This window comes from Sminthopsis crassicaudata, chromosome 5 (genome assembly GCF_048593235.1).
Source record: "Sminthopsis crassicaudata isolate SCR6 chromosome 5, ASM4859323v1, whole genome shotgun sequence".
Taxonomy (NCBI): Eukaryota; Metazoa; Chordata; class Mammalia; order Dasyuromorphia; family Dasyuridae; genus Sminthopsis; species Sminthopsis crassicaudata.
In genome coordinates this window covers 289,678,511-289,703,198 of record NC_133621.1, presented here as the reverse complement: position 1 = coordinate 289,703,198, position 24,688 = coordinate 289,678,511, and the positions used below count along the sequence as shown (strand labels likewise).

General features: G+C 38.2%; 1 pseudogene; it reads left to right on the top strand.

Moving 5' to 3' along the window:
- LOC141544002 (tyrosine 3-monooxygenase-like) overlaps window positions 1–24,426 on the top strand; it is a 106,080-nt pseudogene extending 81,654 nt beyond the window's left edge.
- The last annotated feature ends 262 nt before the right edge of the window (window positions 24,427–24,688 follow it).

Here is a 24,688-nt window from a genome sequence, read left to right as displayed (position 1 = left end):
TTTACCCTGGGCAAGTTATTTAATACTGATTGCCTCTTCCCCCCCACCAAAATAAAAAAAAAAATTGAATTAGAGTTCTTTTACCTCTTCAAATAAATGTTCAGTGTTGGACTCTGTTCCAATTTTGAATGTCAAGAGGTTGTGTCAACATAATGAAGTAATATGTTTACTAGCTGTGTGACCCTTGACAAGTCATTTAACCCTGTATGCCTCAGTTTTCTCATTTGCAAAATGAGCTAGAGAAGGAAATGGCAAACAACCCCAGTATTTTTTTCCAAAAAGACCTCAAACAGGGTCACAAAGACTTGCGCACAACTGAACAACAATATTTATCTAGAAATGTACATGATGAATATATTTATATATATATATATATATATATATATATGTCCATATGTGCTCATAGATGAGTATATATGTGTGTATATATGTATATATATATATGTTACATATAAATATACATACACATACATGAATATGTGTATATATTTATTTGGACCTGTGATTTCATCAATACAGAGAATTCCCAGTGAAAAAATTCCCTCCAGTGCAATATACAAAGAATATAAAACATACAAGCACAATTCACACCTTCATCTCTATTAATGTGTAGAATGTAGCAGTCACTGCTTTCAAATATGTGAATCTCTTAATGAGGAATTCTATTTCTTTTACTTGCCTGGCTTTTAGTCAGAGATAGGCTTTACCAAAATATAAAGAAATCTTCCCCAAGTAGAACCACGTCAAATTAGAATGGGCTACTTTGTGAAGTTGTGAGTTCCCCCTCTTCAAGTCAAGGCTGTTTGTCCATTTACCAAGGATGTTGCAGTTGGTTGAAGGGTAGATGAGGAGGTCTCCAAAGTCTCTTGCAACTTTGATTCTATGAAATGTGTCCCTTTTACTAAGCACCCTTTATAGGTGGAAGAAGAACTCCTTCTTTCTTAACTGAAACTTTTGGTCATGTGCCACCTTCTATGTGAAATTATTTCCTTATTAATATCATCCCCAACTTCCTGGAAAATATTCCCAATTAGGAAGTAACAGTTCACTTAAAGTATAATGCATGGTTCTCAAAAGAGAAATCCCATTAAAATGGGATTGGACTTGGCTCTTTTCAACAATGAAGTGATTTGGGACAATTTCAGTACACTTGTGATGGAAAGTGTCATACATATCCAAAAAGAGAAATAGGGAAACCTGAATGTGGATCAGAATCTAGTATTTTCACCTTTTTGTTGTTGGTGGGTTTTTGCTTGTTTTTTGAATCTTTCTTATGGCTTTTCTCTTTTTGATCTGATTTTTTTTTCTTGCAAAGCATGACAAATATAGAAATATATTTAGAAGAATTGTACATGTTTAACCTATATCAGATTGCTTGCTGGCTTGGGAGGGGAAAGGAGAGAGATAAAATTTTGGAACATAAAGTTTTTCAAAGGTAAATGTTGAAAATTATCTTTTCATTAGAAAAATAAAATACTATTAAAATGAAAGTTGGGACAATCTGGAAACTAGTTATAAATTACCAACTCGGGAAAACAGGATAGGATCCAAGCACCCCTTTCCATGGATTTTCTTGGTCTCACCATGAGACCGTGGGGAAAATGCTAGATTTGGAGTTAAAGAACCTATATAAAACTTAGGCTTTTGTCACTTATCATCCACATGACATTACTCAAATCATTTCATCTTTCTGGGCCTCAGTTTCTGACTAGATAATTTCTAAGTTTCCTTCAAGATCTAAATCTATGATACTAGGACCCTGCCATTCCAGTGAAGGAAAAAAAAATCTAGAATTTCTTCTTACTGGTGGTTTGGGGCTGCTTTTGTAATACAAACCACATTCATCCCAGACAAGCTGGTGATCTTATTTTATACTTTGGAAAAACGAGTCAATGGCTGTTTTGAAATAGATTAATTCCTTGATGAAAGAAATAATTCCCAATTTCACATTTAGATGTCAGATTGAAGGAAGCACATTTTATTTACTAGAATCATGAAGGTAAATGTATGTTGGTGGTAGGGTAAACTGGGGTTTCTATATTTTTCTAAGGCAGAGAAGGAAGTAGAAGCAACTTGTTTTGTCTGAGAAGTCTTCAGACTAGAAATTTCCCATTATGGTCATTTGTATAGCCTGCTTTGTAAAGGGAGTCCCAGTCCTGATGACTGGGACAAAATATCATGCCCCATTTCTTTCTATTGATTTGTGTCTATCACCTCTATTCAAAATTCTGGTTCAGACAAAGTTACCTAAGCAACTTCCACTGATCATTCTTCTAAAATGCATTCTACTCCCATATTTATTATTATTATTATTATTATTATTATTATTATTATTATTATTATTATTATTTGCTACATAGGAATCATAGGAATTTTCAACGCAAGGATTAAAGAAATAGTATATGGGCAGTAAGAAAGGAAAGTAGCAACAAATTCATCCAAACTACACTCATGTGCCTTTTTAACTGGATTGACAGATTGGGTAAAATAATATATTTATTCCTGCTGAATTTCAGCAAGTCATTTGAGCAGTGAGAGGGCATAAGTCAAACCCAAAATCTGTCATTTATTATCTGTGTCACAATTGCCGTCATTAATCTTTGTGTACCTCAGTTTTCTCATTTGTAAAATGAAAAAGTCTGTATCAAAATATCTTTGTGGACAAAATGGAAAGATATATACTGGGTAGCTTTGTCAATTTGGAAGGAGTTCAATGACCTTCAGGGGCAGCTAGTGTGCAATAGTTAGAGTGGTAGATCTGAAGTCAGGAAAATTCATCTTCATGAGTTCAAATCTGGGCTCAGATATTTCCTAGCTGTGTGACCCTAGGCAACTCATTCAACCCTCTCTGCCTTAGTTGCTCATCTGTAAAATAAGTTGCAGAAGGAAATAGCCAAACCATTCCAGCATTTTTGACAAAAAGACCCAAAAGAGCCAATTATGGCTGAAACAACTGAATGACACAAAATGACCTTTTTGTAGCATTTCTAATTATTGAGAAGTGGATCTCTGTTAGAAGATAATGTCCTGAACTGACTTAGTGCCCCAGATGACACTTAAAAACAGCTGTATGGATGATTCACGAAACAGGACTTAGATGAGAGCCAATCTTGAAGTGGTAAATAGGGCAGTGGTCCTGGATTTGGGAAGACCTACTTCAAATCATTCTAATCTCATTTTCTATTTTTGACATTGCTAGATTGGGGAAGTACTATCTATCTGTTTTTCTGTCTTTGTGTTCTTCCATTTGTCTATCTATTTGTCCATCCATCTGTTTCTCTGTCCATCTGTCTATCCATCTAGCTTACTATTTATCTCTCTGTGTCTATCTATTTGTCTGTTTATCTATTTAATATTGAATCCCAATATCCCTGAGGACAAATTGGGGAGACAGGTCCCTTCCAGCTCTATCATTATCATCCCATGTTTCTCTCTAAACCTCAGTTTCTTCATCTGTAAAACAAAACTAGCTGGCCTCTGAGATCCCTTCTAGGTTTAACTCTATCTTCCATGAAAGAGACGTACAGCTTACTTACCATGAACTCTTCCCTCCAAATCCAGCAAAGGAAAAAAAGTTAACTCAAGTCAAAATAATGAGGTCTCTATGTGAGTCCAGAGATACCTGTTTATTAGATGAACTGAATTACTATCCAGTTTTCCTGGGCCTTTGAAAAGTGATTTGACTTTTCCCGGAGTCCTTCTGACTCTGGGGGAATGTTTTCCTCTTATAGGACAAGGCCCCTTCTTCCTTCAGGGAAATCCTGAGCCCATCCACAAATAATGAAGCCAAAATGGACCACTTGAAAGTGCACAACAGCTCAAACACACGGGCCTTCAAAGGAAGCCAGCCAGAAACAGATGCTCGTTTGAGCTACAATGAACCGGGGCTTTGTTGGCCCCTCAGTGAGAAAGGATTTCAAAGGCAAAGGCTCTCCTTGGGAAATGCTTTCCTGATGACCTCTCAGAATTAAATGACTGTTTCTCATAATACAATTAGGCTGTAATCCGCCTGCCCTCCGCTGTGAATTCTTCCTGAGCCTCTCAGCCTGGCAAGGTATGGCTGGTGGAGAAAGAATATTACGAAGGGATGAATGACCACATCTCTCAGGCCAGAACAGCATTTCACTAATTAACCTTGTGCCCTGAAACACTTAATGCAAAAGAGACTAGTTTTCTTCTGCTGGTGTCTAAGTCCTGGGAGAACTTCTTGTTGTCTTCTAGACAGATCTTTAGCTTTGGAAAATAGAGCTGGATTCTGACTCCTAAATAGTTTTTTTCACTTTCTTCAGACCTGATATCTAATGAAAACATCTATTGGCTCTTTTTTTAAAGTCTTACAGCTAAATAAGGCAATCATCCAATAAAATAAGACTTGACTGACCTCATTTTAGGACTGATAATCTAGGAAATGTGGGAAATGTTCTTTAAATCAAAGCTTAGTATTTTTTTTTTCAGGGCAGGAATGAGTAAGGTGGAGACCTATGTTTTATTATTTTAGGGGATTCTCAGAGTGGGAAGGTCTATCCACCAAAACAGCTTAGCAACTGCTCTGCAAGTTATGATTTTACCAAATCCCTCCCTGAATTGACAGGCAGTGCCGTGTCAGAAGCCCCATTTGAACCCAGTGGGATACAGGACTGTGAAAAGGGCAGAAACTTTAGGGTACAGAGACGTAGGCTAAAATTTGGGACAATAATCTGGGCTTTAGATTCCTTTTTTTAAAAAAATGAGAAGGTTGGAGTTGGTGATTAAAATGCACATAGTACTTCTCTGCTATATTGTGAGGGTGACGTATATGATGAAGAGATGAGATATAAAAAGCACTTTGCAAATCTCGCAGCATAAGGTAACTTGCAACCAATTATTGTTGTTAAGCATGACGACCCATTTTTCACACATTCCCATTTCGTAGATGAGAAAACTGAGGTCCAGGAAAGTTAAATGACTGACCCAAAGTCACACAACACATCAACAAGTATCTATTAAGCACCAAATGTATGCCATATACTCTACTAGGCACTAGAGATATAAAGGAAAAATGAGAAAGTCTCTGCCCTTAAGGAGCTCACATTCTCTCAAACACAGGTAGCCAGTGCTTTTTTTCACTACATGATGTCTCAAAAACAAAGAATGTTGCGCCCGGTAGTGTAAAAATCCAGGCACAAGCTGGACTTTGGAGATAATCTTTTCCAATCCCTTCCTTTTTCAGAGGAAGAAACTGAGACCCGGGGAAGTGATCTGACTTGCCCAAAGTCTAGGGGGGCAGAGACTTGGACCAATGTTTTACACTCCTTAAAAGCAGAGGCAGGGTACCAACCCAGATCATCCGATCCCTCATTCTGTAGTTCTGACATTGACGCCACCATAATTCATCTAGTGAGACGGGGAAAAAAGAAAACAACATTTATATTTTAAGTTAGCCACCAGAGGGAGTGTACGCTACCCCCATGTAATAGAAACATTGACATTGGCAAAGACAAGTGACAGAAAAAAATATATATATAACTGGACCAAGTGCATTCTCCAGCTTATACCAAGTGAGATTTCATGAAACTGTTGGCAAGAGCACAACAGGGTCTTTGTTATGCCTTCAGGAGAGCCATCTGTCCATGTGACTCAGCTGTGGACGGCTTCCTGAGTGAACGCTCTCCGGCCTTCGGGATAGAAAGTAGTACCTCCAAAGTAAAGTGGAATCAAATGGAAGAAGAAATATTTCCTGACGCTCTTCAAACTGTACATGACTGAACAAAAGACTTCTTAGTTTTTTCCGCCCAACCCTGCTGTTTTGAATTTCCTTGAACTTGCTTCAAAAATAAGGTTTGGGATGAAAAAGAGAAAGAAAAGTGAATGCCTTGAGCAAGAAAAGGAGCCAACAAGGCTAGGAGTCTACCTGTTGAATGACAATGGCCCTGAGCGAGAGGTTCACAGAGAGCCAACACAAGGGCTGCAATCCATGCAAAGGATTCTGGGAGGAAAAACCTCCAACATGGCAACCATGTTGGAATTCATCAAACAGATCTTTTAATTTTCTTGAAAGGGCTGAATTTTGTCTACCATCAATTGTTTGGCTGCCTAAACCTTGGTTCTGTTTAATCTTTAAATTAATCTCTCTCTCTCTCTCTCTCTCTCTCTCTCTCTTTTTTTTTTTTTTTTTTTTTTTTTGAGGTGCTTGTTTTGCTATGCTTTTATACTGGAATTCCATTTTCCTGGAATACTCTCTCAACTCAAATCTGCCTTTTAGAATCTCTACCTTCTCTCAAAGTCCAGCTTAGTTGTCTCTCCTCAATGATGTCTTTCCTGATCTTCCTTTAGTCTCTTTATTTTAAAATCATGTATATAAACATAGCATGTGTACATATTACATCCCAGTAATGGAATGTAAACTCCATGAGGGCAGAGGATGTTTTGTTTTTATCTTTGCATCAGTGATCTTACATAAAGCAAGTATTTAAGAAATGCTTTTTATTCATTCATTCTAAGAAATGCTTTTTATTCATTCATTCTAAGAAATGCTTTTTATTCATTCATTCTAAGAAATGCTTTTTATTCATTCATTCTAAGAAATGCTTTTTATTCATTCATTCATTCATTCATTCTTATCTTTGAATCCCCAGAATGAAACACAGTGCCTGACACTTAGTAGACACTTAATAAAGATTTTGCATTCATTCACGACTGATTGAGTCATTTATTTATTTTAGTTAAATGCTTGTTGGTTGAGCAACCGAATGAATTTTTGAAATTCTCAATGAAATGGTTCACATCATGTAGTCATTTCAATTAAGCAAACCCAACATTTATTAAACACCTACTGGATGCCAGGCACTGGCTAAGTGCTGGTTATACAAAAAGAGGCAAAAGACAGTTTCTCATTGCAAGAAGCTGACAATCTAATGGGAGAGACATCAAATAAATATACACAAAGCAACATTTGTGTATGCTAAATAAGAAATAGTTAACAGAGAGTAGGCACTAGAATTAAGAGAGGTTGGGGAAAGTCTTCAGTGAAAGATGGGATTTTAGTTGGAACTTAAAGGAAACAAGGAAAGTCAATTGGCAGAGTGAAAGTTGACCAGTCATGGGCGACTGATAAAGAAAATATTTATTAATGGGTTTGATGCTGTACTTAAAGGTATAAGGACAAACTAGAAGTAGAAGGAATGGTCTCTCCATCCAATAGACTTTTATTATAATATATATATATATACATATATATATGTGTAAATTTTTTTATTATATGGAAAATGTCTATATTAATTATTATAGCCTAAACAGTTTAGTAATACTTCTGGGTTTTTTTGTTTGTTTGTTTTGTTTTGTTTTGTTTTGTTTTTTCTGAGGCTGGGGTTAAGTGACTTGCCCAGGGTCATACAGCTAGGAAGTGTTAAGTGTCTGAGACCAGATTTAAACTGGGGCCCTCCTGAATTCAAGGCTGGTGCTCTATCCACTGCGCCAACTAGCTGCCCCTGTAATACTTCTTTTTTGAACAAGAGGTTTGGGGCCCTATAACTGCAACATAGGAAAATTATTCGTTGACCTTTAGTTACAACTAGGTGTTGATTAGTGCTAACAATGAATCTTCTAAAATGGTTATATGTATTTGTACATATTTCAAATCATTACATGCATTCAAATGGTTACACCATTTGAAGTTATAGTTATATAAAATATGGTAATCAGTTCTGACCCAATGGAAATATGCAGAATAAATTCAAATTATTTAATCACTTCATACTAATTAGAGCTTAGTTGTATATTTTTTCTCTCCCTATATTCCATCAAGGTCTTTAGCACCAGTATACACTGTTAGGAATCTCAATGGCTTCAGTTTTTAACAGAAAAACATTAAATACTATGCAGATTTTCATTTTGCCTTTATTTGTTGTGAGGTTTTCTTTTTTCTAATGGAATAGATCTATTACTTGTGATCAGATCAATAATAAGGGACCAATGGGGCAGCGATGTGGTAGAATAGCTACAACACCAGCCCTGGAGTAAGGAGCAATGGACAGATTAGGTGTATTATCTTGAAGGACTCTAGATCTGCACTGAGTACTTTCTCTTGGGGCCTAAAGAAATTAAAAATAACAAGGAGAGATAGAGGGGGAAATGGATAGAGTGCTAGTCGAAGTCAAGAAGTCCTGATTTGAAAGCTGGCCTCAAACACATATTAGATGTAAGAACTTGAGCCATGTTACAACCTTCATTTGCCTCAGTTTTTGCAATGGTAAAAGTGGGATAATGATAGCACCTACCTTCTAGGGTTGTTGTAAGGATCAGGTGAGATATTTATAAATTTGAATATGGATACCGAATGTAAATTTAACACATGCTACGCTCACTTTTTTTTCCTTCTTTCTCTTCTTTTTTTTTCTCTCATAATCTTCCCTTTTTTTCTGATTTTTCTCTCCTGACATGATTCTTCTAGAAATATGTAAAAAATGAATGTATGTGTATAACAAAAAAAAAGTTTTACATGTACCTGGGGAAATAAAAATTAAAATAATGGGAAAAATAAATGTCAGCTATTTTCCACAAAAAATAACAATTTTCATGGATGAGCAAAAAGTACATAGTATTAAGTCCATTTTTCACCAGAAGCAATGATCACTCTACTACCTTCAACACCTACTTTTACATCTTCTTAGTCAGAGCTTCCTCTATTGTCTGATATCCAGTGATAATGGTCTCTTTGCCATTGCTGGAACAAGAACCTCCATTCTAGATTTAGAGACTTTGCATTGGCTGTGGAATTCTTCTCCTTCTCTTCTCTGCCTCCAGACTTCCCTTGCTTTTTCCAAATCCATTTAAAATCTTGCTTTCTATAAAAAGTCTTTCCTAATATCCCTCAATGTCAGATCCTTTCCTCTGAGATGACCTCCAATTTAGCCTGTATTCAGCTTATTTATATGTAGTTGTATTGATATCCCCCTCCCCCAGTACACAGTGAGCTCCTTGAGCAGAAACTGGGAGTTCTCTCAACCTCCCCCCTCTACTCCAATCTCAATATTTCCAATGCTTAGCACAGTGCATGGCACATGGGAGTGGTTATTTAATTTTGTTAACTAACTAACCATGGTAAGATCCTATTACACATGCTAGTTGAAAACGGACTTAACATCAACTGACCTGCATTTATGTCCTAGTATGACCTTGGGACAAACTCAACCTCTCTGACCCTCAGTTTCCTCATCCTTAAATTGAGAAAAATAAGGTTTAAAAAAAAAAAACATCTCCCAGGGTGGTCACAAAGATCAAATATGCATGCCAGTTTTTATTTTTATTCTAATTATTAGCTTTCTCCTGAGTAAAAAGCCATTGTTTAGCCAGATTATCCTATGGTCTGAATTCTGTATTATAAACCTTAAATGCCATATTAATTTTGTTACTATTTCTATTGTTAATAAGTGCTTTGTATAAACCTCTCCACTTATAAATGTGCAAGTTAGCAGAACTATAGAAGCCAAAAAAGAGGAACTGGTTTGAGGGATAAGAATATAGATCAATTAATCCACAAACATTTTTTAAGGTGCTACTCTGTGCTAGACACTGAACTAAACATGGAGGAAAGAAATAGCAAAGGGAACTATTTCTTGCCCTCAAAAAGCTTATATTCCATCAAGGACACACAAAAACAGATTTTATAGTAGATATGGTGAATTTAAGGTGATGGCAAGAACCATGAGGGGATAGCAAGTATGTAGGTAGTTTTGAAAATAGGGGAATGGAGTATGGAGAGATTTAATGTCTGGCATAGAGATTTTTGAGAGGTCCTTCAGATGGGAAGTCAAAGAATAGCAGAGACACAAGGGAAAATTAGCAGAATCTTTGAGAATTCTCTGCTGTGCCTTCCCAGTGCCAACCTTACCATTTAGCCACAGATCATGGCCTTTTAATTGTGGATATTCCACCATAAGGCCAACTATCCTGATTGGTGAGTTTCTCATTTGGCTCAATATATCTAGGCCAGCTCCAGGCATCCTTCCTTTTTCTCCCCAGTCTTTTTTGTCAGTAGGCATCCTGTACCTACCTGTATATACCTTCTTCCTAACCTGATAGCTTTCCAGTTCAGGAACTATAATCCAATCAATATTATCCTGATATTGCTACTAGAAAAAGATATACCCAACTGCTTCCTTATAGTTCCACTTACCATCTCCCCCTCATTTTCAATCCACATACCCCATTTCTGTCCACCATTTCCCTATTCCTCTTCTATATTCCTCCATACCTGTAATGCTCTATTTTCTCATCATGAACTCCTGGCTTCCCTGGCTTTCTTCAAGAATCAACTAAAATCCCAACTAGTAGAAGAAACCTTTTTTTTAAGCTCATTTCTTAATTATTTGTTATCAATTGTTTGTAATTATTTGTTTACTTGTCATTACCATTAGGTTGTAGTCATCTTGAAGACAGGGACAGTTTTTTGCCTCTTTTTGTATCCCAAGCACTTTGCATGGTACCTGGAATACATGGGAGGATGCTTAATAAATGCTTAATGATTGACCGACTGTATTATCTTTCCATATTAGAATGGAGCGCTGATTGTTTTTATTTTAATCTTTCTGTTATTGTTTGTCCTTTGTTCTCAAAAAGGACCAAAGTGACATCACTATGTTAGAGTTGACTTATTGTGTGTCCAACTGTGGCTGATCAGACCAATACAAGCTTAGAATGCTTTGCTACAGGTTACACATAAATAGTCCCTATGAACCTTTGAGGTGCTTCTCTAACTTTGTGAATCTTGATTCTTCTGAGTTAATTCAATTCTGCTTTGCTTATAGAACACAGCAGTTTCTCTGATGCTGGGTGGTCCTGTGCCAGTATCCCCCATATCATTTTGTCTTTCTAGTCTTAGTGTCAAGTACTTAGATAGCTAATTTACCATTAGGAAGCAGAAAAAGAAGAAGAGCTGAGGGAGAGCAGAAGAACCAGAAAAGGGTAGTGGCATAACACTAAGGGCTTTAAAGGAGGGAGTAGATGATGTTTCCAAAGGCTACAGTGATTAAAAAGGAGGAAGAGAAGGAAATATCCATTTGGGTACCCTATAAGGATCTGTTTTGGATACTTAGATCCAAGGCTTATGTACTATCCAGGACAGTTCTAAATGCTGAGACATGCTTCCCCCAAACAAGAGAAAAACACACACACACAGAGATAAACATAATGAAGGATAGAAGCATAAACAGACAAAGAAAGATGGAAGGGAAGGATGGGAAAGGGGAAAGGAAAGAGCAAGGAAGAGAAGGGGGAAAAGAAGGGAAAGGAAGAGGAATGAGAATAAAGGGAAATGAATGAAAGAAAAGGGAAAAAAAGAGGAAAGGGAAGAAGAAAAGGAAGAGGGAAGAGAAGGGAAGAGGAAAGGGGAAAGGGAAGGGAAAAGGGAAAGAAAGAGGAAAGGGAAAAAGAAAAGGAAGAGGGAAGAGGAGGGAAGAGGAAAGCAGAAAGGGAAGGAAAGAGAAGGGAGAAAGGAAGGGAAGAAAAAGGGAAAGGGAAGGGAAGAAGGAAGAGAAGAGAAGGACAAGGGAAAGGGGCAAGGGAAAAAGAAATGGGAAGAAGAAAGGAAAGACAAGAGAAGGGGGAAGGGAAGGGAAGGGAGATGAGAAGGGAGAGGAGAACAGAATGAGGAAAGTATTTAAGAAAGAAGAGAGAGACACAGACAAGGACAAACATACCCAGAGAATCAGCTTCAGCTGGACAGGTGCCATCTTCTCACCACTCACTGTATTAAAACACTGGAGCATGGATCTCCTTTTGGAATGATGGTGGAGTAAATATCAAAATATAGAGATCCTCAAAAGCACATTGAAGGATCAAGTGTGAATAATTCATACTTGAATCACTTTTAAATATTTTCAAAGAGTATGCTTCCAGGGATAAGGTCAGCAGTCCCATTTCTCTGGGCTGTTTGATTAAATTCCAAACGTATCAATGTTCCCTGGGTGTGCCCAGTGACTCTGATACTACAGGGAGACTTTGCCAAGAAAACACCAACGGGAGGCTGGCTGCTGCTGAACAGGCAGGCCATTCTCCTGGGCAGCAGGCTGTGCATCCCTGCAAGCAAGGAATGTTCAGACACTTGTCTCCCCAGTCAAAGGGAGATTAGGATGGAAGAAATTAGAAGGGTGGACAAGAGATCTCGTTATATAACAATAACACTTTGTGCTTGCCTGCCACAGGCTGCTCTAGGAACTCAAATTACTGGATTTGGGCTCAGGGACCTTGGGTTCAAATCCCGAACCTGCCATTTATTCCCTGGATAATATTAATCAAATCATTTCACCTCTCTAGGCTTCATTTATAAAAATCCATTATAAAATGGATTAGATGGGCATTAGAGAACTTCCTAGCCCTAAAATGATTTTATCAAAATGACCTACTCTTGTAGAGCAAGTCTGGCCATGTATCCCCTTTGTGATCCTAAGAGGTACTCCTGAAAGGACAGGGTATCTCTTCTCTAATGCTATTGGCCCAGGCCTCTACTCCAATGTGGTTCTCTCAGTGTTGACATCCAGTGACCAACTTCCTAACCCCACGTAGCCAAGTAGAGTAATCCATTTTTACAAAGGGACATTTATTTTGAAGATGAAGCAAGAATAGATGTATAAGTATTAGTCTCATTGCTGGATCTGAATCCCAAAGACACCAGAAAAAAAGGAAAGGACTCACATGGGCAAAACTGTTTGCAGCAGCTCTTTTTGTAGTGGCAAGGAACTGGAAATTGAGTGGATGTCCATCAGTTAGGGAATGATTGAAAATCTTTTGATATGTGAATGTAATGGAATATTATTGTTCTAGAAGAAACGATCAGCAGGATGATTTCAGAAAAGCCTGGAAAAGACTTTCGAACTGATTCTGAGTGAAGTGAGTAGAACCAAGAGAACATTATATACTGAAACCACAAGATTATAAAATGATCAACTCTGATGGATTTGGCTCTTCTCAACAATGAAGTGGTTCAAGGCAATTTCAGAGACTTGGGGTGGAAAATGTCATCTGCGTCCAGAGAGAGAACTATAGAGAGTGAATATGGGTTAAAGCACAGTATTTTCACTTTTTTGTTTGTTTGTTTTCTTTATTGTGTGGGGGTCTTTTTTGCCTTTTGGTCTGATTTTTCTTGCACAACATGACAAATATAAAAATATGTTTTAAAAGATTGCATATATTTTACTTGTCTTGGTGAGGAGGGAAGTAGGGAGAAAGGGAGACAAATTAGGAACACAAAATCTTATAAAAATGAAACTTGGAAACTACATGTACTTGGAAAAAATAAAATACAATTGAGGAAGGGGGCAGCTAGGTGGCGCAGTGGATAGAGCACCAGCCCTGAATTCAGGAGGGCCTGAGTTCAAATGTGGTCTCAGACACTTAACACTTCCTAGTTGTGTGACCCTGGGCAAGTCACTTAACCCCAGCCTCAGAAAAAGAAAAAAAAATACTATTGAGGCAAAAATGAAGGATAAGCATTGCCCCCAATAGCTAGGGAAGCCTATTCTCCCCTCTACTATCTTTGTTCCTGATGAGAGTGGGCTCAGACTTAAAGCAATTTCAACATAGCATTGGTTGCACCAAGTTCATGTCCAAATATGGTAGCACCCTTGGATGACTCAGGGACCACTGGGCTGGAACCCAAAAGGTTGATTCCTGTGGAATCAAAGATTGACCAGCTGGCTAAAAACTTGGCATAGACTACACTCCTAAACCTTCCAGTGGCTTGTTCTCCTGACCTTTTGAAATTTACAAGCTCACATTTTCCAATCTCCTTCTCCTAAAACACTACGGATCAAAGATGACAGGACAAAAAAGATGAGACCTGATTATGAGCAGCTGGGTGGTGCCATGTACTCAGAGTGCCAGCCTCGAGTCAGGAAGATTCATCTTCCTGAGTTCAAATCCGGCCTCCCACATGTATTAACTGTGGGACGATTTGCCTTAATTCTTCATCTGTAAAATGAGTTGGAAAAGGAAATGGCAAACAATTCAAGTATCTTTCAAGAAAGCCCTAAATGGAATTTAGGAGTCATAAAAAATGAGACACAATTGAAAAAAAAATTACTCAACAACAACATAAATAGTAATGGTTGATGCATCATCCCTGAATGGAGAGAGCCCAATACCTTTTCGTCTATAGCATTGTGTCTCTCTTCTCTCACCAGAATGCTGGTTGGGCAAGAAGGAATCACATCAAGAGAAAAAATGGTTCTGTTTGACCATTTGAATGGATCCTCAGTCCTGGTTACAAAGTCAAAGTGACTCATCTTCACCATTTGGTTAGTAGATCAGAACCAGTTACAGACTATCTAGACATGTTCCAAGAGTCAATTGTTAAATCTTCAGTCTGAGCATTTACACCCTGGAATTAGCCAAATACTATAAATCAGAACTTGACTTATTGTTTTATGGATTGTCTAGACTCTTAAAAATGCTGCAAAAATTTTAATAATGTAGATTATACTTAAAAGTATGTTGTGTGCACACGTTTTTTTGGCAAGCTTGTTCCAGCATACCCCTGGCTAGACTTTTTGGCCATTCCCTTGTTATATCGTGATTCTGTGACCCTAAATGAGTTTCAGTTACTAGATAACTAGTTACTAGTTATCCCCTTCTAGTTTTAAATCTATAATCCAATGATCCTTGAGGAACTTCAGTTTCTTAACGTGTAAAATGAAGGGAATGAGCTAGATAGCCTCTAAGTTCCCTTTGGAGCCTAAAATATTTGACTGTATCATCCTAAAAAAAAAGACGTATCAGCTTCCCTTTAAGTTTATGAGAACATCAGTTTCTTTCCCAGAGAAGATTTTCTTATAGTGTCTGATAACTTAGTTGTAGCCAAGACAATCTGCCTAATACCTAATTCGAGGCTCTCTTCAGCATCATGAAATAAGGAAGATATACAACAAACAGATGCATGATTGACTGATTTATTTAGAGATGTATTGGTAGATAATTTATAGATAAATGGAGATAGAGATGGATATAATGCTCAATATAGAAGGGGAGAGAGGCAGAGAGAAAAAGAGACAAAGAAGGAGGGAGAGAGGAAGAAAGAGAAAGATAGAGGGGGAGAAGGAGAGAGACAGACAAAGAGACAAAAACAAAGACAAAGAGACAGAAACAGAGAGAGCCAGAGAGAAGAGAGAGGGAGCACTTATTAAGTACTTAGAGCACTAGATATATAAGTAATAGCAAGCAAGACAGTCCCTGCCCTCAAGAAGTTTACATTATGATGGGGAAAGACAATACATGAAAGGCCTCTGGAAAGGGAGAAAAAGGCAACAAGAGGTGAGGAAGAGGTGTCTCCTCTTCAGAGACGGTAAAATTGGCATATAGAAAGCTCAAGAGAGATGCTCATGGTCACAAAACCATTGATGATGAAGTAAAGACTTGGGTTTTTTGGCCAAAGCTCTTGTAAGACCAAAAATTGGCTTGAATAAAGATGACAGAGAACCAAGTCACTTATTTTTCACTTCTTCCTGAAAGAGCTCCTTGACTACATAAACTTTCATTGGCCCCATTTGGAGGGTATGTGGAAGGAATAAGCATTTATTAATCACCTACTGCATGCCAGATACTTTATTGCATCGTTATAACAACTCTTCAAAGTAGGTACTATTACTGTGGTCATTTTACAAATGAGGAAGTTCAGGGAGATGTAATTAAGTGATTTGTTCAGTCATATAGGAAGTAAGTGCCTGAGGCTGGATTTGAATCGGACAAATAAAATTATTACATAATTTTAGTTTTTAATAATAGCATTTTATTTTCAAAATATATGCAAAGATAGTTTTCGACATTTACCCTTGGAAAACCTCATGTTTCAAATTTGTTTCTCTCCCTTCTCCCAACTCCCCTCCCCTAATTAGCAAGTAATCCAATATAAGTTAAACACTTGCAAGTCTTCTAAATATTTTTCTTCATTGATCATGCTGCCCAAGAAAAATCAGATCAAAAAGGAAAAAATGAGAAAGAAAAGAAGCGAGTAAACACAACAAAAAAGATGAAAATACTATGTTGTGATCTATATTCAATCCCCATAATCCTCTTTCTGGATGCAGATGGCTCTTTTCATCACAAGTCTATCAGAATTGGCCTGAATCATCTTAGTGTTGAAAAGAACCACGTCCATCAGAATTGATCATCACATAATCTTCTTGTTGCTGTGTACAATATTCTCTTGGTTCTACTCACATCACTCAGTATCAGTCCATGTAAGTCTCTCCAGGCCTTTCTGAAATCATCCTGCTGATCATTTCCTATAGAACAATAGTATTCCATAGCATTCATATACCATAACTTATTTAGCCATTCTCCAACTAATGGACATGCACTCAATTTCCAGTTTCTTGCCACTACAAAAAAGGCTGCTATACCATTTGTGCATATAATTTTATTTTAAATTATATTTTCAGTTAAAATTTATCAATAAGTATTTCTTTTTTCTCTCCCTCTCACCCATTCCCACCACTGAAAAAGAAAAAAGAAAAATCTGTAATGAATATACATAATCAAGAAAAACAAATTCTCCTATTGTTTCCTTCCAAGCCTGTATCTCATTCTGCACCCTGAATCTATCACCTCTCTGTCGGGGGTGGGAAATATGCCTCATCCCTGGGATGAATGGGCAATTATGGTTGGTCTTCGTGTGAATCATGGAATCTAGAGCTGGAAGACATCTCAGAGCAATCTAGTTCTAGAATTTACTTCAGGGAAACTGAGGCCCAATGAGATAGCAATTTTCCCAAGATCACACAATTAGCAAGTTTCAAAGGCAGAATTCATCCTCAGGTCTTCTTGATTTCAGGTCTACTCCACACTATTGCTTCTGATGATGGCCCTCGAGTTTATTTTATATGGAGATTGGATGGAAGGAGCTGGGGATATTGAATTTGGAAAAACAAAAGATCTGACAAAGTATTTAAGATCATCAAAGACTCAGAAAATGTCATTTTCCAGATGAGATAACTGAGGCCCAGGGAGTTTTAGAGACTTGTTCAAAGGTGGCATTTGAACCTAAATTTTTTGGCTTACAGTCACTCAAAGTGGTTCAATTCCATATTTGTTTAGCACATTGGATCCAGTTATAGAATATCTGCATGTGTTCTGAGAGTGATCTCCAAGGATCTTGCAGGATTATCTCATAAAAGAGAAATTGCATTTGTTCTGCCTGGCCCCAAAGGATAGAATTAGGAGGAAGAAGTGGTTGAAAAGAGGCAAATTTAGGCTTCATGCTTCCTAACAAATTAACCTATTCATAATGTAATAGGCAGCCTCGGAAGGTCATGGATTTCCCCTCACTGGAGATCTTCAAGCAGAGACTAAATGATTTCTTGGCTAAGATGGTATAAAAGAATTTTTTTTCAAGTATGGATAGAGAACCAGATCTGGAGTTGGAAGTTTCAATCCAGCCTCAGACACTTATGAGCTGCATGACCCTAAGCAAGTCATTTAACCTGGTTTGCCTCAGTTTCCTCATCTGTAAATTGAGCTGGAGAAGGAAATGGCAAACCACTTTAGTATCTTTGTCAAGAAAACCTCAAATAGGGTCATCAAGAAAAATAATTGATAACAAATGAGTTGGGCTAGCTGGACTCTAAAGAGACGGTGTGATACAATGAGCAGAACAGTAGCCTTGGAGTCAGGAAAACTAGATTCAAATATTGCCTCAATCATACTTGTTGTGACATATTGGGTAAGTCACTTAATTTCTCTGGGTCTTAGTTTCCTTATTATAAAATGAGATCTTTGACATGCTTTTCATCATCAGAGGTTAAGATTTGAACTGAGCTCTTCTAAATGTAGAGATGACATTTACTCCGTAGCTGATTTACTGTTGTGGGGGGAGGGACAATATAAATTGGGGGAGGGAGCTAGAATCATGAGTACTAAAGTTAAAGAAGACCTTAGAGGCTGTCTAATCCATCCATTTATTTTTTTTTACAGATTATGAAACTGAGGCTCAAGGAATGAGAGGGACTTAAGTTCCTACCAGCTATTAACAGGAAAACATAGATTCCAACTTTTAGGATTCTAAGTATCTAATACTAGGAGAAGGAAGTATGGCCAGGGATGGTGCTGGTAATGCCTTGTAAATTTTGGCACCTTTGGAAAAGCCCTACTCATACTGTCTTTGTAATTGCTCTCTTTGAATTAAAAGATCGCAAAGGTCCTTTCTAGTTCCCCATCCTATGCTGAAAGGATTACAGGATCTTAGACCTAGAACTGGAAGAGATCCCAGAGTCCTCTAATTACCCCAAAAAATATTACAAGCAAGGGAGAATTAGCTCTAAGCCTATAATCCCATCTAACTCAGAATCCCTGAGATTGCATTTACAGAAGACCATTAATAACATTTCAGGGTTCCTTTCCCCAAAGTGAAAATGCAGTTATCCTACAGATTGTAATTCTTCATAGACAAATGACTATCTTGGCAGCTGCTGCCCTGAGTACAGTAACACCTCAGGAACCAGGAAGCCCAGGGAGCAGAGCCTTCTAGTAAGGCAGCCATGTGAGGACTTATTCAGCCATAGAGAGAATTTCCCAACATGAGAGCTCATGAGGCAGGCAGATCTGTTTCAGGACCTACCTTTCCTCGTTGCCCCCCTTTTCCCTTCCTCTCTCCTTCCTTCTCCTCTCTGTTTGTCTCTGTCTTTTTTTCTCTCTATTTCTCTGTCTCTGTGTCTATCTCTGTCTCTCTGTGTCTTTCTCTGTCTTTGCCCCTAAGTCTCTGTGACTCTCTCTCTTTCTCTGTCTTTCTTACTCTGTCTCAGTGTCTCTTCTACCTCTCTTTCTATGTCTCTTTATCTATCTTTGACTCTGTCTCTGTTTTCCTGTCTCTTTGTTTCTCCTTCTCTCTTTGTCTCTGTTTCCATGTCTCTGTCTCTGTTTCCCTTTCTCCTCTTTTCCTCTGTCTCTTTTTTTGTCTCTGTCTCTTTCTGTGTCTGTCTAGCTCTGCTCCTGTCTCTGTATGTCTTTCTCTGTCTCAGTGTCTTATGTATCTTTGTCTTTGTCTGTGTCCCTCTTTGTCTTTCTGTGTGTATCTCTGTCTATTGTCTCTCTTTGCATGTTTTTGTACATCTCTCTCTCTCTCTCTCTCTCTCTCTCTCTCTCTCTCTCTCTCTCTCTCTCTATCTATCTATCTATCTTTTTTGTCTCTGTATCTCAGACTCTATCTCTCTCTTTCTTTGTCTCTATCCCTATCTGTGTCTGACTCCCTCTCTGTCTGTCTATTTATCTCTTTGTTCCTCTGTGTGTATCTGACTCTGTGTGCCACTGTCCCTGTCTCTCTGTCTCTCTCTGTGTCTCTCTATCTCTGTCTCTCTGTCTCTGTCTCTCTCTGTCTGTCTGTCTCTGTCTCTGTCTCTCTCTCTGTCTGCCTCTCTCTCTGTCTTTGTGTCTCTTCTGTTTCTCTATCTCTCTTTGTTTCTGTCTCCTGTCTCTCTCTTGACTCTGTGTCTGTCTGATTTTCTGTCTGTCTCTTTCTATGTTTCTCTTTCTCTCTATTTGTCTCTGTTTCTGTCTCTGTCTCTCTCTGTGTGTATCTCTGTCTCTGTCTCTGTCTCTCTCTGAATGATGTGTTTTTAGAAGTACCAGACCACCACCATCAATATCTCCAGAGTGAAACACTTTGGAAGAGACCTCATAAAAAATTCTCACTTTAAGTTGCCTTCAGTGAAATGACCCCAGAACAAGTCCAGAGGGAATCGTAAAGCCTTTCTCCAGACTTCCCAGGTGGAAGCAGAAAGCTGCAGGAGCCAATGAGAAAGGGCCAGAGTACTGTATGATGGAGACACAAGAAGTTGGAGGTGATTTTGAGAAATAGCAATACACTTGGAAAAAGAGCGAATGTCAGGGCTGCAAAAGGGGCCTCCGGGGCCACCTAGTTTAACCTCCTCATGCTAGAGAAGGGGAAATGAGATGCCCACAAAGAGGCCATGTGGTACAGCAGAAAGATCCCTGAGGCTGGAGTCCCAAGATGAAATCCCAGCTTTTCCACTTAATTACTGATGGATCTTAAGTAAGTCACTTCATCTCCTAGGCCTTAAAGCTGGGGCGGGGGTGGTGGTGTTAGGACAGCATGGCCTCAGACATCTCTAACAGTTCTGGCTCCATGATCTCACCATCTTTGATGACCACATTTGGAACCAAAAAGGACTTTAGGAATCATCCGAGTCCGAAAGGTCACAAGAGTGATATGATTAGAACTTTTCCCAGAATTCCCAAATTTGTAAGAAATGATAACATTGTACCAGGGCACACTTCCTCCTCAAAATGTATCATATCTAGAGTCTTCAGCTCTCTCTGCCATCAGGATCCCTACTTCTTCAGCAGAATACTGACTCTCAAGTCAGACTACCTGAATTTAAATTCTTCTTCTGATGAGTGATCTTAAGAAAGTCTTTTTACTTTCCTAGTCCTCAGTTTCCTCATCTGCAAAGACTGGTCCATTTAAAAACTCATCCTTTGAATGAAGAATAGTGTTTGGACATAGTAGAAATCTAAATGTTTGGAGAAAATGAGTTAGGATTATACTTTAATTATTAACACTTGAGAGGAATCCTGTTCTGTAGTAATTTAATTACTGGACTTGAATTAGGAAGACTCAGTTTCAAATTTCATCAATTTCACTCTTTTTTAATTGGATGAGTCTAAATGAGTTACTTAACTAAATTGCCTCAGTTTCCTCATCTGTAAAATGGAGGTAATAGGTTTGTTTTGAGGCTCAAATAGGACAATACGTGCAACATTCTGCAAACTTTAAATACTTTGTAAATGTTAGAAATGATGATGATGATGAATTAAATTGAATTGGGTTATGTCCATTTATTAATCTTGTTGGGGGATATACTGTCATGTTGAAATACAGTGGGGCAGCTAGGGGAGTTATGGATAGATCATCAGACTTGAAATCAGGAAGACTTATCTTCCTGAGTTCAAATTCTGCCTCCGACACTTTCTAGCTACACTACCCTCAATAAGTCACCTGCCTGAGCCAGTTTTCTCATTTGTCAAATGAGACGGAAAAAGAAATGGCAAACCAGTATAGAAAATCCCAAAAGGCATATTGAAGAGGCAGACATGATTGAACAACAACACAATAGATAGGGTGCTAGACTGAAGACTAGGTTTAAATATCACTTCAGACCCTTCCCTGCATGACCCTGCAGAAATCACTTAACTTTTGAGTGACTCAGTTTCCCCATCTATAAGAGGAAGGGTTTGAACCCAAAGATCTCTAAGGGCTCATAGGAGAGAATATATTGGATCTGGAGTGAGAGAATATAGGTAAATTCTAGCTATGGTATGGACCATTCTGTGTGATCTTGGAAAGTTCTTTTCCCTCTCTGTTCATCAGTTTCCTCATCTGTGAAACAAGTATGGGGTGGGAAGATGGACTAGCTAATTTCCAAAATTCTTTCCAACTCAAAACCTTATGAGTTGCTGCAACTAAATCTCTAAAACACAATCAATGGGCTTTGCTAAGCTCTGGTTATACTGCACTAAATGATATGGATGTGTGTGTGTGTGGATGTGTGTGTGTGTGTGTGTGTGTGTGTGTGTGTGTGTGTGTGTGTGTGTATGTGTGTATGGGCCGTGGGACAATTCTTGCCCTCTAGGAGCTTACATTCTACTGGAACAATGATTTTAATGGGAAAATTGGGAATTGAAATGGGGGGGGGGGAGGTGTTAAGTATAGAAAATTAACTGAGTAACAGGGAAAAATGAAAATAATGACTCAATTAGATGCCAACCAAAAGCTAGAGACTTTGAGCATGATTGTTCTCATTGTTCTGCTTCGCAGACATCCAGGGAGGGTTTGAGGGAGCTTCACTTTGCTTGTCCCACAGTACAGATGTGATGATCTGAGTTTATATCCCAGTTGACTTTGGCCAAGTCATTGGCCCATATTCTATGGGTCTTGGTTTCCAAACTTAAAATGAGATGGTTGGACCACTAAGGTTCCTTTCAGCTCTAGATTCTTGATGCTATGCCCCAGTATGTGATGGACACATGAGGAGATGCCAACCCAGCAGGGTTCTCATTGAGCGGTACTTCTAGTTCTTGACTAAGACTGGGCTGGGCAGAAAAATCTTGGTTATTCTTGTCTTGAAGCAGTTTTAACTTCAATGTTAATAGTCAAAATGGATACATATGCATTTCCTCATTGACTGGGAAGGTCCCCAAAAAGAGCACTCTAGAAGACCAATAAGATTAGAGTGTGATTTTTCTTATATAGTAAATGATGCTTGAGGTCATTCTGAGACAGACATTAAGAATCATAGAAGAGAACAGAATCCAAAATGTCAGGGCTGGGAAAGATCTTAGAACATAGAATGGCAAGGCCATAAAGATCACTAGAATATGGAATGGCAGAGCTAGAAGGGAACTTGAAACAAAGAGCATCTGAGAAAAAATTGTTTAGGATTGTCAGAATGGGGAAAGGTGGTTGGAATGTTAACCTTAGAACCTTAGAATGCAGAACTGATAGAGCTGGGAGTTTAAAAGAAAGAAATAACTCAAATAACCTTAGGCCACAGATATTTAGAATTTAGCATTGTGTAGAACATCCAGGTTGACAAAGTGCTTTATATTTCATATCATCTAGAAAGAACCATAAAGTTCTTTTTATTATTATTATTGTTACTGAGGCAACTTGGGCTAAGTAACTTATCCAGAGTCACACAGCCAGGAAGTGTTAAGGGTCTGAGGCTAGATTTGAACTCAGGTCCTCCTGACTTCAGGGCTAGTGCTCTATCCACTATACCAACTAGCTGCCCCATAGGATATTTTATGAAAGGAAACATGTCCCATCTACCAACATGTCATTTTACATCTGAAATACTGAGGTGGCCAACCACAGAATTTCAGATGTCATTTCTTGGTAGCTACTTTAGAATATAAAACTTTAGAAAGTAAAATGGCAAGGCCAGAAAGATTCTTAAAACATGGAACATCAAAATAAAGAGGACCTTCAAGCCAGCACTTTTTAAGATAGAATATGAACACTTGAGACAAAGAACATAAGAACTGAAAGGTATCTTTGGTTACAGAATGTTAGAGCTCAAGGATATTTGGACCAGAGAACACCAGAGGTAATATCACATGGTTCTGGACATAGTTCAATCATTTCACAAAAGCCAGTTGTTAAATTCCCAGTGGGAGCATTTATATCTCAGAAACTAGCAAAGAGCTACAAATCTCAGGGCTTGATTTATTGCTTTGATGATTTAATAAAGTAATGGAGGAAATGGTAATAATATAAATTAAACTTAAAAGTCTGTCCAGCATAAATTTTTTTACTGTTTTAGTATAGTATATACTATATATATTTTTACTCTTATAGTACAGTATATACTATATATATGTAATATATATATATGCGTGTATATATATAATGTGTGTATATATATGTATATGTATATGTGTGTATATATATGTATATATATACATATACACACACACACACACATATATATATATGTGTATATATATATATATATATATATATATATATATATAATATCCCTCTCTTAAGATTAAGCCTAAGACATACAATATAAGAAGTGGAAGTGACATAGAAGATTAGCTAGCTCAGGACAGATCAGGAAACTGAAACCCAGTCAAGTGAAGGAGTTTACCCAAAGTCATATAGCTAGTAAGTCAAGGAGGCAAGATTTGAAATTCCTCATTCAACAGATTAGGAAACTGAGGCTGAAAGGTAGCCCAAAGTCAGAAATACAACTAAGATGAAAATTCTGTTCTCTTGACACCCTCTCCCACCCTTACTCCCACCCTCAACTAGATGATCTTTGCATTAGTGAAATGAATCTCACTTGATACACGTATATCTGAAGTATCTAATTCTGTCTCTTTTTAACTATCCTACCCAAATGCTCATTCTGGGAAGTCAATTGAACAAAATACCCAATCAATAAATCAACAATCATTTATTAAGTGCATACTATGTGCTAGACACTGATAGGTGTGGGGATACAAATAAAATGAGTGAACAAAATCCCTACTCATAAGGAGAGTAAGCACCTTCTTCCATTATCCCATTTGAGAGTCCTAACGCCCTTGTGAGCTAGTTGACAAGTATTATCATCCTCATTCTATAAGACATGAAAGTGAGATTCAGGAACATGAAAACATCTGACCAGAGTTACACAGATTTTTAATGACCTCTCTGCACTAGAACCCAGGACTTCTCCTGACTCTTAAACCAATCCTCTTTCCCTCACAGCAGAGGGTACCCCTGCCTTCTCCATGTCTGCCTCCTTCTGTGGACATGTCTGCTCACTCCAGAGCAATGCACTTGAGGCCTCCTGCCTGGTGAGCTTCCAGTGCCCATGGGCCGTACAGCCCCGGAGTGAACCAAGGACACAGGCCTCTTGCCAACTCTCTGTCAAAGCCCCAGGAGATCTTTGATGTCTGCCCATTGCAGACTGGGGCCCTTGCTTTCAAAACTTTATCTGAAAGACCCAGACTTCGTAAACTCACTTTATGTACCTTGGACAAAATTACAGCTGAGTCAATCCTGGTAGGAGTCCTGGAGCTTCAGCTGAAAAAGCTGTTTATAGCTGACTTCCCCTGGCAAAGTGTTATCGGATGCAAAAAATAGCATTATCTATTTGGCACATCAAGGCACCTTCTCAGCCCTTGCTTGCATCAGGTGGGCAAATGGTGTAAC